Genomic DNA, 15,996 nt, shown 5'->3' with positions numbered 1-15,996 from the left:
CCACGCCAGTACAGCTGTAGTACGATGTGGCATCACTAGGCACTGGCACTTTTTTCTTCCGTGTCTTCCTACTTAGATTGAGTTTTTAGGTTAAACAATGTGATAGTAAAATACTCTAATGCTTTGTCTACTTGTCTACACTAGACCCCCTGTCACTGATATCACTGGTAGAATGGCGGTGGTAGGAAATTGTAAGAAAAGCTCAGCCTATACAACCATAGGGGAATCTCTTGGATGCTGTCTAGACTCGTGAAATAGGTGGAGTTTAGAAACGTGGTAGGGGACCATTGTCAATTCTGGGGGTACCGTGTCCAGCTCATGCATCTCTAAAGGTGTCTAAATCCTGTCTATGCTAGGGGCCAAAGGGTATGTATAAAGTTAGCTAATGTGTTTTAAAACCTCACTTGTTTTCCTAGTCTTTGTGTGCCCTTGTACTATGGGGTAGATGGAGCAAAACAATAAATCCAGATAATGCAATAGGGTGAGATGTGACAGTGAAAGTAAATATATTCTAATCAAGGAAAGGAGGTGTGGGCAAACAGGAAACCGTTTTTTTCTTTCCGTTCCATAAAGAGAAATAACATGGTTTCTCTTAATGGTCTGAAAAAGGCAAATTTTGAGAGCTAGCTTATAGAAACTTATTCTCTGTTGAGAAATCTGAGGTAGCTGAGTGCCAACAGAAGATTCCTGCATAGGGGCATAGTAATACATGTCAGAAACTTGTCCTTCCTCCATTCGAAGTATCAACTTATTACCATGTGACTATAAATTTTATATGTTGGTTATGAAAGTGACAGCTGCGTTATATGAGCTCTAGTGATTCTACCTGTCAAAGCTATCAGCTAAGCAGAGTTAAGATTCCAGGAAAACTTGACCTGTGCTTAGAAGAGCTTGTGCACACTTCCTTTCCTGCAAATCCTCAGCTAGTGATGACTTGGAAAAGGGTAGTGTAAAAACTCCTGTGCAGGGACCAGGGCTGAAGAGAAGCATGGAACCTCTTTTTTTTCCCCTGAGCTTAATAGAGTGAAACGGTGAATGGGCAAACACAGAGTCTGGCTTGGGACCCTCACTGAACATTGGATGACCATGGCTTTAGCATTCTCGCCTCTCAGTCTCGCTGAGTCTCTTAGGTATTTTGACTATATTCCAGTGAAAATTTATCACTCCACTTCCCTTATTGATAAGTTTTTACGCTCTGGACCCTTGCAGTAGTTAATATGTGGTCATAGGATTAAAGAATTGTAAAGCTTTAACTATAAAGCACTAGATAAAGCAACTGCTAATATCCTTTTACTTCTGACAACCTTCTACCCTCTCTTTGCCTTCCCTCTTCTTTTTGCTGACTGAGTTTTATACGTAATTAACCCATGGATTTGTTTTGTGGTGGGCTAATCGTTTTGCTCCTTCAGTTCCAGTCTAATCATGCCAATTTCCTTTATCAAATTTGCATGCAGGATTGATACTTTTTCTTAATCTTGGCAAATTGTGGGGAGGAGAATCCCTTCTCCCCTAATGAGTAACCTCCAAGGGGTTAACAAGTTCAGTAAATTGTGGGAGTCTTAAAAAGCCCTGTGCATTCCCATTATATCAGTGGGAAACTACTGTAGGCAGCGCAAAAGAAAAAAACAACAACCCACAGCCTCATCTGCTGGAGATGAAGGGAAAGAAGAAGGCAAAATGGTGTTGGTTTCTATCTCTTATTACTAAGGACTCCCAACCACACGCTCCTGGCTTTTAGCAACTTGCACTCTATATATTGTGCTTTCTAACATTGCACTAGTCTGACTCGCTTGGCAGCTAGTATAGTTTTCAAACCACAGCTTCAGCTAGGTTGGAAATATGAATTTTTTTCAAGGATGATTAAAATGCCTTTAGAATGAAGGACACTTGAGGTAGCTTGGATATCTCTTATCTATGATGCAAACTGTAATATGAAGGTTGCAGAGGGGAGAGGAGTGGGAAATGTGGCACACTTTCTCCCTGGCTGTTGAGAGCCTGCTGTTTGAAAAGGAAGACCAGATAGCAAGCACTATGTGGTTTGAGAAAGCAGAATTTCTTGTGTACGGGGAAGACCACGCATTATTGTTACAGATGGGACTGAGCAGCAAAAAGGAGATCCAAAGTATGTGATTTACATAGCTGAGATTGCAGATAGCTAATTGTAGAGACAGATCATATCTGATCTTCTGCCAGTTTTGTGGGAATTTCAGATTGGGCCCAGCTCTCCTCACATACAATAAATATTTTCTACCACAAGGTACAGTCCATGTGACCAGCAGATAGAGCACTGAAGTGAGAGCCAAGGGACCTGGGTTTTATTTCCAGCCCTGTCACTGATCTGCTGGGTGACCCTGGGTAAGTCACTTCATCTCTCTGTTTCCCCTCCCCGTTTTGTCCTTGTCTATTTAGATTGTAAACTCTGTAGGGCAAGGACTCCATGTATGTACAGTGCCTAGTACTATTGGCCTTCATCTCAGATGGGGCTTGTGGTCTTATTTTAATACAAATTATACCTAGCTTGTGTAGATTTATAAGTAAAAAGTGCAACAGTCTGATAAGGGAGGGTATAACTGCCTGGAAGACTGTCTGGGTAGCCCAAACTGTTCTCCAAATACACAGTCCTGATTCAAACATGGCATGAAAAATAAAGCTTCCAACTGTGTAGACTGCCACTCGGTATAGAGGTCAGAGGTCAAATTACATCCTATTTCAAATGTATTAATGTGTCCAAATCACATTTTCAGGGCCCCTTTTATGAAAGGAGACTTAAGGAGCTTGGCTTGTTTAGCCTAACTAAAAGAAGGTTGAGGGGAGATATGATTGCTCTCTATAAATATATCAGAGGGATAAATACAGGAGAGGGAGAGGAATTATTTAACCTCAGCACCAATGTGGACACAAGAACAAATGGGTATAAACTGGCCACCAGGAAGTTTAGACTTGAAATCAGACGAAGGTTTTTAACCATCAGAGGAGTGAAGTTTTGGAATAGCCTTCCAAGGGAAGCAGTGGGGGCAAAAGATCTATCTGGTTTTAAGATTCTACTTGATAAGTTTATGGAGGAGATGGTATGATGGGATAATGGGATTTTGGTAAGTAATTGATCTTTAAATATTCAGGGTAAATAGGACTAATCCCCTGAGATGGGATATTAGATGGATGGGATCTGAGTTACCTAGGAAAGAATTTTCTGTAGTATCTGGCTGGTGAATCTTACCCATATGCTCAGGGTTTAGCTGATTGCCATATTTGGGGGTCGGGAAGGAATTTTCCTCCAGGGCAGATTGGAGAGGCCCTGGAGGTTTTTCGCCTTCCTCTGTAGCATGGGGCATGGTTGACTTGAGGGAGGCTTCTCTGCTCCTTGAAGTCTTTGAACCATGATTTAAGGATTTCAATAGCTCAGACATAAGTGAGGTTTTTCATAGGAGTGGGTGGGTGAGATTCTGTGGCCTGCGCTGTGCAGGAGGTCGGACTAGATGATCAGAATGGTCCCTTCTGACCTTAGTATCTATGAATCTATGAATTTACATGGCTGTGTCATCCCAGCAAGTAAACTTATTCATACTTGGATGAACAGTTCATAGTTTGCATAATATATAACTTGAAATCCCCATATCTTTTAAAAAGTCCATGACAGTTATGAGTAATCAATTCAACACACCTCTTACTTTCTCCACCCCCTCTTTACTTTGATCAGTTTTTGTTGAGATCAACTGCCAGGGAGGCAGGCTGAGGCTAACACCAATGTAACACCATTGATCAGCCAGCAGAGGTTACTATAAGACTTAAGTAGCAGCTGGTATTCTCCCATTCAAGATGAAGTCTCGCATGTGTCCCTTTGAGCTATTGAGACAAAACTTCACTTGGCAAAAAACAGGAACACTTTCTGAGTGCAGGGGACAAAGGTGATCCATGTTCCTCAAGGAAATGTGCAATTCCTCCTGTATTTCCAACTCTTGTTTTTCAACAGTACTGTAGTCAAAGGGCAAACAAACCCACAAAAAAACCAAAAAGTTAATGCTGCTTGGGTTTTTAACATTTCACCCACACGCTTAGGTGTTGTCATACATAGTGCATCATCTAGAGAAGTCACCGGTTTGAGGCAGCCTAATTCTCAACCACTGTAATAAAGAAAAGTACCTGACCCTGGGAGAAACAAAAGAGATGGTATTGCACTACACAGCAAACTGCCAACAGCTCAGTAATGACATATGTACCCGTCCGATCAAGCCCTGAACAGACAATGAGTAACTTTCCGAGATGATCTTACTTACTTCTGACTGATAACTGCCAGTATAACTGTCTCTTCAAGCTTGTCATGCCCACAAAGTCTCCTTGACTTGACCTATGTGCACCCTGCAGCACGAAGGTAGCAAGGAATGAGTCTGCAATACCAAGCCAGTCTGTTGATTTGCTTTTGCAGAGCAACTGAAAGTCCCATGCGGATTCAGTGCAGCGAACACTGGTCGGAACTGTCTGCTCGGACAGGGCTTGAGGAGGAATCACAGCAACGCAGCTCCAGGAGTGAAGCTGAGAGCGGACACGCTCAAATTCCAGTGAGATGTACCAGCAAGGGTCTCGCCTCCAGCTCCTGTTCTGACCAATGATGGTCAAGCGTTGGTGGCAGCATTCACGTGTTTTTCTTGCCCCTCTCCCCCCACGCTGTCACTGTGGGTGGGCTGCTGAGACCTGCTTCCCTTCTCAGGGAGCCTCATAGAGAAGGGGGCAGCCAGCCTCAGGGAGCAGGAGAACCGCTGAGAAAGTTCTCTCCTGCCCTAGTGCAAAGACAAATGGCGGGGAGGGGACAACCCCTCCGCTGCCCCTTTCCACACAACCGAGTGGGGTAGCAAGGGAAAGTGGAGATGTACTCAGCGCTCCCCAGCCCTGGACCCCGAGACAGAGGCAGCTACAGGAGAAGGGTGACACCCTGGTATCTGAGAAAAGCAGCTGCTAGGAAGGGACGGGACAGCAAAGCCCCCCTCATCCCTCCCCCCCCAGCCATCACCTGCCTCAGGACAGTGGGTGAGTTCTGAGCGTCCTTTGGTTTTCATGTCCCTTCCACCCACTTATGTATCCGTATACTTAGGGCTCAGATTGGCAAAGGAGGGTTCAGAGATGCAGCCCCCTTCCACGTCATGGTTGCCTGAGGCCTTGTCTACACACACACACACACACACTTGCATTAGTTTAGTTAAAATGGCGCAAACCCTGGCAGGGACACTCTTATTCTGCTCTAAGAGGGGCTTATTTAAAGTCAGTTTAAACCTGCTTCTAGTGGAGTTTAAGCTAAACCCCCATAAGCTCTGTTTTAACCGAAACAAGCAGGCACACAGAGGGCCTTGTGCATCTGTGTAATTAAAGCAGTTTAAAATCACGCCTTTAAAGAGGTGCAACTCTGGGCCTAGGCAAGCCCTGTGAGGTCCTCTCCCATTCCAGAACACTGGAGTGCTGTGCGTCTGCTCCAGCTCTTTCCATTCCTTTATTTCCTTCATTACCTGACACCCACCATCACCATTTCCACTGTCTCCTTTCCGTTTTCTTTCTGGATTCTTTGTCTTTCCTTCAGGCCCTATACCTCTCCCCACCCCCATACCCCTCAGGTATTTCCTCTACTGTTAGAGGATTGAAACAGGAGAGGGGGCTCTGACTGCACGAAGGGAGCTCTGTTCTTCCAAGATGAGGGAAGGATGGAGGGCTCTCTTCTGCTTTTGAGATGGGGAGCTGGGCTGCACCTTCTTTCTCTTTGCTTTAAGCTCCTCCCGCCTTTGCTCTTAGATCTGGTGTCACAGGCGGTGCATGCCAGCACTGAAAGCACAGTGGTTTTGAACTGGCTTCCTCCACTCACCTATGCTTTGAGGGTGGGATGCAAAAGCATGTTGTCGTATCTACAGAACCTGTCAGCACCGAGACAGGTATTTTCAGGCGAGCAGCGGCTCAGCCGCCAGTGCTCTGAGGTAGGATGGGATGCAGAATGTGGATCTTAGTATTTGTACTTATGTAGACCCTGGGAGCCCCTCAGCCCTGTAAAAAGAATAGGAGTACTTGTGGCACCTTAGAGACTAACAAATTTGTTAGAGCATAAGCTTTGGTGGGCTACAGCCCACTTCATCGGATGCATAGACTGGAACATATAGTAAGAAGATAGATATATATACACCCGCATACAGATAAGTTGGAAGTTGCCATACAAACTGTGAGAGGCTAATTAGTTAAGATCAGCTATTATCAGCAGGAGAAAAAAAATTTTGTAGTGATAATCAAGATGGCTCATTTAGACAGTTGACAAGAAGGTGTGAGGATACTTAACTTAGGGAAATAGATTCAATATGTGTAATGACCCAGCCACTCCCAGTCTCTATTCAAACCCAAGTTAATGGTATCTAGTTTGCGTATTAATTCAAGCTCAGCAGTTTGTTGTTGGAGTCTGTTTTTGAAGCTTTTCTGTTGCAAAATTGCCACCCTTAAATCTTTTACTGAGTGGCCAGAGAGGTTGAAGTGTTCTCCTACCGGTTTTTGAATGCTATGATTCCTGATGTCAGATTTGTGTCCATTTATTCTTTTATGTAGAGACTGTTTAGCCCTGTATAGACATACAACAAAAAGATGGACCCTGCCCCAAAGGGTTTACACTTATTTTTTCCAGTCAATAGGTCCTATTCTTTCTGCATGTTACTGAGGACCTCTAGATAGCTAAAGAAAGAGAAGTGGCACTGATTATGAGATCCTGGCTCAATGCCAGCACAGTTTATTGCATGTTGCTTGTTTGTAAAGGGAATAACACATAGGAGGGAGGGGCAAAAGTATTATGTGGGCTCAGTAGCACCTCTCGACACTTTGACTATTTCAATATTTTTTTTAAATGGTGAAAGGACTCAGTAATGACAAATCCTTGTGAATGGTTCAATTGAAACGCTCTTTTGGGGTTAAGCTTTACAAACAATTGACCTGGAGCTAGCTCACTTCCTTATAACTGCAGCTTTAGGTTGAAAAGTTATTTTGTGAGAATATCAAGAGGATTTGTGATTTCTGTGTCTTGGTGACTCCAGAGCAAGTCTTTCTCAGTGTACAAGTATAAAGATGCTTTTTTGAACTGCCTGTCCTGCAAACCCAAACTGGGATTGGAGAGTCAAGCAAGGATCTTTCTGGACCATGCGTAATCACCCATCATAAAGGTTCTGCAATTGGAAATGAGTTAACAATTCTGCTGATACATGAGCCAGACTAAAATCCTGCCCAGTATTACCAAACCTGATCGGTCAATCATGAGTCAAAAACTCATGAGATTGACTTAAATCATAAGTTTTTTTTTTTAAATTAACATTTATTTTTATTTGCATTTTGATGCTGGAACATTTAAGGTTCACAGTTTCAAGCTTTTCTCTGCAACTATGAGGTCTGCAATCTTTTTCTTAAAGGAAAGCTGAGAGTGTCAGGTAATGATCTAATTCCAGAAACTGGGGCTTTAGGAGAAACACCAACTATCATAAGACTCACAATTAGATTATAAGAGGTGGCACCACTGAGACCTAAGTTAGTTCTGCAGATTAATGAAGTTAAAACCCAGCTTCTTCTCCCAGTTCTGTGCTGATTCGGTAGGGCTAATAGGAATTAATTAAATTGTCATTCAATAAGAAGATCGTTGGAACATGCACCAGGAGCAGATCCGTTAAATAAGCTGTCACTTATACGAAGTCACTCCTCTGACCCTAATAATAGGTCTTTGGGTCCTACAACTCAAAAAAATGACTTGATGGGTCAAATTTGTTTAAGGGCCAAATCCAGAAGACAGGATTTAGGCCAAAGTTAGAGTGTTTTGGTTGGGTAGGGGAAGAAGGTTTTAGACTGAACTGGGATTCTCCGTGGCATCGTTTTCAGCTTGATCCCATTTCAAACAGCTGAGAGATTCATTCCTGAAAACTAAGGTTCATGATAGAAACTCTGCAAGGGACCAGGCCATTAAAACAAACTAAGTTATTTGTGAGCACAGATGAAATGTTTTTGATGTCCCACTGTGTGCTCTTTTCACAACCCTGCCACATCAAGGTTAGAGGGGGAAAGTGACTGGCTGGTAGTTGCTTAATCAGATGGAGATGTTGATTTTCAGGTAACCAAGTCAGGGTGAGGTTTGCATGCTCTGTCGCGTTTAACATAATGAATATGCTTTCCAAAATTCTTGTTTCTCATTATGGCAGCAGCAGCATGTGATCTGTGTCACTGTGAAAAGGAAAGTGAGATTTGTTGTGCAGCTCTGTATTTGTATGTTGTGCAGCTCTGTATGCACAACAAAGAAATATTGATCAGGTCTCTCTATGCTATGCTTGAGTATCTGTAGTGACAATGGATAGTGCAGCAAATAGGGATGGCAGAACAAAAAACATTGTGTCTCAAGGTCAAGGGCATGGTGGGACAGGCCATGTAGCTTCAGTGCTAAGCAGCATCAGTGTGGAAACAATTCAGCTCCCACTCTCAAGCATTTTCCCCCAAGACAGTAAATCCAAGTGACGTGAAAGACACCTTGTTCATGTCATGAATGTGTCTCGGATGTAGTAGCTATAGTGTTAAAATCAGAGGCTTACTAAAGACAAGCTAGAGCAGATTGGCTTCTCCAAAGAGTCCCCACATTTGGTGACTCCAGACACTAAAATAAAATCAAGTAGTTTAGGCTTTGGTCAGTCCAGGTCAGGTATACTTTGTGTGAGACATTAAGCAGTTTTAGGAGTTACCAGAGCGCTTCAAAGGGAGTTGTAAAATGGGTTTTGTGCTGCATCACACTGCACTGTCTACAGTAGTTATATTTCAGCTTGAATGGGCTATTATATATTTTGACAGGCTGTTTTATTCTAAATATGTGGTTTCTTTATGGAATTTTTAAATTCTCTTTTTAAAAAAAATGAAACATACATATCTTAGATGCTAGTTGTTACATAATCAAGAAGTAATGACTGCTAAAGTTAACTTTTTTTAAACTTGACTGAACTTGTGTTTCTTAAAATTTACTGTCAAAGGCATCCAGGATCTTGTATTCTTTGGCTGGAATTTTTATGATCTACATAAATTGACAATTTATGTTTTAAAGTTAATATTTAGCTATTTAAATAAGCGCTCTCACTTATTTTCTCTCAGCAGTTCCCATTAGTCAATGGGTGCTCAGCACTTCTGAAAAATGAGGACATTTTATTTAGAAGCCTAACTTTAGGGTTTGATTTTATGACTGTGATTTTTAACAATAAAATAGCCTACAGTCATCACATGAGATCATAATAATTCACAACTATTTTTATTAACTAACAACTGACAAAGGGCCCCCTAAGTTGTCTGCAAGTGCAACATATCTAACTGTTCCTTCCAGTCAATTTCACTTAACAATGGATGCTTTATTTTTGGTTTTCTGCTGGAGGGAAGGAGTTGTATGCTAACGGATCTGCTAATTTCCCTCAAATCTTTCCAACTCTAGTTGTAGGTGGAAAACTCTATTACGTAAAGTAACAGAGCTGCAATGGTAATGTGGTTCCCTGCTACTTCCCACCCCATCGTTGTCCCCCCTACTCCTACAGTTCTCTCCCTACTGTTGGCTTTGGCCTAGTCTACACTTAAACCATAGGTTGACCTAGCTATGTTGCTCATGGCTATGAAAAATTTTGCACTCTGAGTACCGTAGTTAAGTCTAACTGACCCTTGCTGTAGACAGGACTAAGTCAACGGCATTTAAGGAGCCTTCCATTGACCTAGTTACCACCTCACAGAGAGATGGATCAACTACATCGAAGGAAAAACACCTTCTGTTGACATAGGAAACATCCATGCTACGGCAGCACAGCTATGGCACTATAGCTGTACAGCTGTAGTGTAGACATAGCTTTCATCACAACATCCCCATGATGATCCCTATGTAATTCCTCATTATCTTCCCTGAATTATTTTTAAGGGCCCAATCTTGTAAATTCTATTTCTAGTGACTTTCATGGGAGCCTTGACTGCTGAGTATTCTCGCTGACTGCATCCTGTCCTATGACTAGTGTCCTTGTCCTTCATAGCTATGCTAATTCAGTATATTACTGTCCCTTATAATCCTTTATTATTGCACACTGAAGCATGATCTTCAACCTCACTCCATCATTTTGCCACTGACACCTGTTTTGCCATCCTCAGTGTAATCTATCAGTGTTGTCAGTGTCATCATCCTGAACAGTATTTATTGCAGCATGCTTTTGTCTCATCGCTGTGATTATGTGAGCTTCAGTGATTGTACTACATCTATCACCTCATTACTGAAATAAAGTTAACGTTAATGGGAGTCATGCGGCTAACCCCCTGCTCACCGTGCTGGAAATCTGTCATGATGAAAAGGAGATGCATATGGATCCATTTAAAACTGGGCCAGCCATCCAGTTAATCCAGAGTTAAATCATCTTTTATATGTATAGAGTGCATGTCATGCAGAAGGCCCCAACGCACTTTATACACTTTACAGCGTGAAAGAGGAATTTGCTAGTAAAGCACTGCAGAAAATCTGAGTTCTAGTCTCTGTTGTACCACAGGCTTCCTCTATGACCCACATTTCTGCATGGCTATAGCGTTTTCATTTATAAAATGAGGATCATGATTCCTACCTCCCCAGAATGCTGAGGAGGATCAATTTATTGTCTATAGAGCATTGTGTGATCCTTGGATAGGGGAGATACAAGAAATGCAAGTTATTACTACTTCAAACCATTTCATCTTATTGGTAAAAAGCAATCACCTCTGAGGAAATGTGGCAATTACTTGAATAGCACACAACAAACCATTTAGAATAAAAACAGAAAATATTATCTTCAACTGAAATGGAAAGTTGAAGTTAGATCAGCAAAATATAATAACCTAATTCACAAGATGGCCAGAACAATGAGTCATACACATCTCCTTATGTGAAGAGAATTGTGAAATCTTTACTGACCACAAACAATGAGGAACAACCTTGTCTTTCTTGTAGCTGGGATCTCCTTGCCACTGATCACTGTGCAGGGGGATAGGTTCTTTCTTTCTTAGATTGTGAATCAGTTGCACCAGCAACCATCTTTTCGTTAGGTGCATGTACAGTACCTAGCACAGCATCATCCCAATAATGAATGAGGCGTCTAGGCATTAGTGTAACACCAGTTAATAATACGAATACTATTGACTAAGAGGGATAAATATCTCCCACTGAATGTTTTCCTTCATTGTCTCCCATTGACCTTGTGACCCTCTCTTAGCTTCTGACTTTTGCCATGGTCACAGACTGAGTTAGAAAAGCTACAAAAACTTACATTCATTCTTATGTATGCATTCAAATGCATTCTTAACTTAAAGTTCACCTGCTCACACCTCAAACGATGTAATGATAGGATAATCAATTATTACTTTTTTTCCTTTTATGTATACAAGAGATCTCTCTTTTTAAAAAGGGAGAGGGGAGGGTTGGGCTTAATAGCCCACACGGCTTTAAAATGTTTATTAAAAGCTTCTAAGGAGAAACAAAAAATCAAAGAATTACCAAGGCAAAGATGCATACTAAAATTATCTTGAAGTACTGCTAGTAGTAGTAGTAGTAATGCTTTGCACTTATTACACCTTCCACCCAAGGATCTCAAAATATTTTCAAAAGCAAGTAAATATCTCCATTATACAGATACAGGAATTTCACCTGGTTTCATAAAGAACAGGTCACAGCTCTATTACCAGAAAGCAGAGTTTTCTAGCTGACAGATTGCTTAAATTGGTACCTTAGAATATTGAAATGCTCAACAAAACAGAAGCTGGATAGAGGCAAAGCTTCCTTGAGCCTTGTCATAGAATCAGAGAAATGTAGGACTGGAAGGGATCTCAATAGGTCAGCTAGTTGAGTCCCCTGCATTGAGGCAGGACTAAGTATTATCTAGACCATGCTTGACAGGTGTTTGTCTAACAAACCTGTTCTTAAAACCTCCAGTCATGGAGAATCCACAACCTCCGTAGGCAATTTGTTCCAGTGCTTAACTACCCTACAGGTAGGAAATTTTTCCTAATGTCCACCCTAAATCTCTCATGCTGCGTGTCTTCTCTCTTTAATGCCTACTGAGAATTTCAAAGCCTAATGGAAAAGTTGTTAAGTAACATTAACTCCTCTTTTGCAGATGGAGAAACAAACACAGAGTTGAGCTAACTTACACAAGGAGTCCGCAGCAGAGCTGGGAATAGAAGCCAGAACTCCTGGTTCCCAGACTACTGTTCTAACCATTGGCCCATACTCCTGCTCTGACATACACTCTGCCTTTCAAAAATTTCTACTATTTTATCTGAAGGCAGCAGGCACAGTGATTCCTTCATATACTGTCTATAATTTATAAAGCACTTTGGGATATTTCAGGATGAAAAGTGGCTTATAAACATAGGTTAGCATATGATTAAATTAAAGAATTTTAAAAAAAGAGCTGTTAGTGCCTACTAAAACATTTTCTGTATGGGCAAAGCAGAGTTTCTGATCCTCCACTTACAGTCCTTCAGGTCTTCCTGAACTGCTCTGAAAATAACACCCATCAGCAGCATGTATTAACATCCCTGCACTTTTTTGTAAAGTGTACAATCCCCCAGTCTCACCTGCTTTGTGGTTTGGCTGTTTCTCTTCTTGGTGCCCAGCAAATGCCAACGTCTTGTTGAGTTAGCTCTGCTATAAATCACAGTGTCACCGCTTAGCTGGTAGAAGTGATTTAATTAATGTGTTGTGCCATCCCCAGAGTCTCTCCCCACCTGACTGCTAATCAACCTTCATCAGCAGGAGGAAAATGCAGCCCTTCTTCTTAGAACCACACAGGAGAAGATGAAGGAAAGACTGTTAATTGCAGCTGTAGAGAAGAGCCTATTGCTCACCTCTAACCTATAAAAGTCTGCTTCTTCAATTCTGCTGTCCTAGTCTCCGACAAACTGGAGAAAAGACCAAGTGCATGAATGCAGACATTATCTAGTGTCATATTGGAAATCATTTCTGTCCTGGAAGCACATAGCTGCTGAAACTCTTAACAGGATCCTGTTAGGTATGTAAGTATTTGAGCCACTTTTACAGCCTGCATACCAGATGGGATGAAATAATCAGTTTACCTTATAAACCCTGCCCACACAGTGGACACATTTCATGGTTCTACAGCACAGCATAATGATCTCTTCAGATCACTAAACCAAACATACCCAAGCCAATAAGGAATTATAGGGTAGACGAGGGGCTCTCAACCTTTCTAGACTACCGTACCCTTTCTCAGGCATATGATTTGTCTTGTGTACCCCCAAGTTTTACCTCACTTTTAAAAACTTACAAAATCAGACATAAAAATACAAAAGTGTCACAAGCACACTATTACTGAAAAAAAGCTGACTTTCTCATGTTTACAATATAATTATGAAATAAATCAGTTGGAATATAAATATTGTACTTACATTTCAGTGTATAGTAGTATAAGCAAATCATTGTCTATGTAATTGTAGTTTGTACTGACTTTGCTAGTGCTTTTTACATAGCTTGTTATAAAACTAGGCAAATATCTAGAGTTGGTGTTGCCCCTGGAAGACCTCTGTGTACCCCCAGCAGTACGTGTACCCCTGGCTGAGAACCAGTGGGGTAGACCAGGTAATGCATTGGCTCCCTTGGAGCCTTTTCTTGCTATGATGTAAACAACAGGTGATTTTCAAATTAGAATATATATGGGTAACAACAATGATTTTATTGCTGAAGGACCCCCTTACCTAACAGAAAAGCTTGGTGTACTGAAAAACAATGCAATAAAATAATATAATTGGGGAGGATTGAAAACATGATCTGTATTTGGCATTCTTGAGCCCATGTCTAATTATAATAATAAACAACTGGGAGGGTCTGAAAAAAAGGGGAGAGGAGAGTTTATAAATAGCCAGCTGCACTAAAAAAACCCAACTACTTTGCACGTTTCTGTCATTTAACAGTTAAGAAGGAGATTAGGGGAGCAACCCGCAGAGCTCATTGCAGCTAAGCCTGGACCTCCTGCTCGGTTCAGATACAATGATGGGCTCTCTCAGCATGGGATGGTGCCATATGATAGATTGTGTGGTTCAGTCGTTAGAACAGGGACTCGAGGCCTGGCTTCTATTCTTGGCTCTGCCACAGATTACCTATAGGACCTTAAGCAAGTCACTTCACTGCTCTGCACCACAGGGTTTTCAGCGATTAAAAATGGGAAGAGAAACAAGTGTAATGAAAGAAAGGTCCTTGAGAATCTCTTCTGCTGGGGTTCCCATGGCTCCACTTGATGTTCTTATATAATTAACCCTAGTTAGAGCAACCCTCCTGACACAAAACATATTTAACTTGGCAAGTAAATCCCTTTGCAGGCTAGCCCAATGTCCCTATGGCTATGGTCTTTACTAACATGCAAGAGACTTGGATTCAGTTCCGCTCTGGTGCATTCGTCCCCCTGCAGGGTACACCTCAGTGCAGCAACTCCACCAGTTGGTGGAGGAGCTGCATCAAAGGGAGTCTTGCTCAGTCCACCACCTAATAAAGGATGTGGAAAGGAGGAGAAGTTAGGGGAGGAAATTACAAAGAGTGCATCCATGATAATTAATGTTCACCCAGCCAAATGAGAGAAAGAGAGGAAATTCACACCCATGGGCGAAGTGTTTTTCTAGCAGTTAGAGCAGGCGAGTGGGAGTCAGGACTCCTGGGTTCTACAGCTGACTCTACTATCAATTTGCTGTGCGCCTTATGTGAGATAATTAATCTGTCTGTGCCTATGTTTCTCCCAGCTATAATATTTACCCACCACAGAGGTGTATTATGAGAAACAAGGGCAAACCCTGTTCACCTTATTCAAGTAATCAATCCTATTGGAGCCCATGGGCCCTGATCGTTCTCCTGTTAAAGTCAATGGGGCTGCTTTGGTCAACTAGCATTTGGCCGAATGTCTTTGAGTTCCTCATGTGATTGACACTACATAAGTTCAGTCCATTAATGCTTCAGCCACTCTGCCTGCACACCCAACATGGCTTAGCATAGTTTACTCCAGGAAAGCTCTGCCCAGCCAGAAAGGGCTTTACACAGGGTAGATCAGAGCTCGCTGCCAGGTGTGTGAATTCTGCAATTCCACCACTGTTCCTAGGAGCCAGTGTCCATGACCATGATCGGAAGACTCAGTGTCCTGCAGCCCTTCTAACGCTGCCTAACAGGGCCATTACCATTATGGCTAAGCAGCTGTTTCCATTGTAAATTCCTAATTTCAAGGGTTTATAATTTGGCCATAAAAGTCCTCTCCAGGCAGAGATTTGGCCAACAAGGCCTAGCCAGGGAGCTATTTATTTGTTCATTTATTTATTTTTGAACACATTTTAAAAACATCTGTTGGGCAATATTTTGTATTTTGTGTCGAAGGCAGGAAAAAATACAAATGTGGTATCTCTCAGGTTCATAGAATATCAGGATTGGGAGGGACCTCAGGAGGTCAACTAGTCCAACCCCCTGCTCAAAGCAGGGCCAATTCCCAATTTTTGCCTCAGATCCCTAAATGGCCCCCTCAAGGATTGAGCTCACAACCCTGGATTTAGCAGGCCAATGCTCAAACTGCTGAGGTATCCCTCTCCCCTTTATTTAAGAGGTTTCTTAGTTGCTTTTAAATAAATGTGTTTATTAGAAGAACTAGGTTTTGGTTTTTATTTTATTGATCACATATTATTTGACACAAAAGGAGATATTATTATGCTCTCAATTAAAATAGCATGAAAACAGGTAGGCATAATATTCAAGAAGCAGCTCTTTCCCTAACACAGTGCTAATTTTCTGGGTTAATTTATGTGTTTTGTTCCACTTTCATCCCATGAACTAGAGGCAAAGTCAAATCCCCTTCCTATTACTTCTTATCTTGATGGTCTTTTGTTTTGCACTGTAATGTCCCTTAGGAAACTTCCTCTCTGCATAGGAAAGGAGTTTGCTGTGAAAGCAACTCTTCACTCTGCTTTGCCTTTCAGCGTCAGTCATCT

General features: G+C 41.8%; 1 long non-coding RNA gene across 1 annotated transcript; it reads left to right on the top strand.

Moving 5' to 3' along the window:
• Positions 1–1,208: 1,208 nt before the first annotated feature.
• Positions 1,209–10,318, top strand: LOC122456754. Its single transcript, XR_006275791.1, has 3 exons — positions 1,209–1,219; positions 6,486–6,489; positions 8,270–10,318. It is a non-coding gene; the product is annotated as an uncharacterized LOC122456754 (long non-coding RNA).
• The last annotated feature ends 5,678 nt before the right edge of the window (positions 10,319–15,996 follow it).

Source organism: Dermochelys coriacea, chromosome 15 (genome assembly GCF_009764565.3).
Source record: "Dermochelys coriacea isolate rDerCor1 chromosome 15, rDerCor1.pri.v4, whole genome shotgun sequence".
Lineage (NCBI taxonomy): Eukaryota > Metazoa > Chordata > Testudines > Dermochelyidae > Dermochelys > Dermochelys coriacea.
This window is presented reverse-complemented; position numbering and strand designations above follow the sequence as displayed.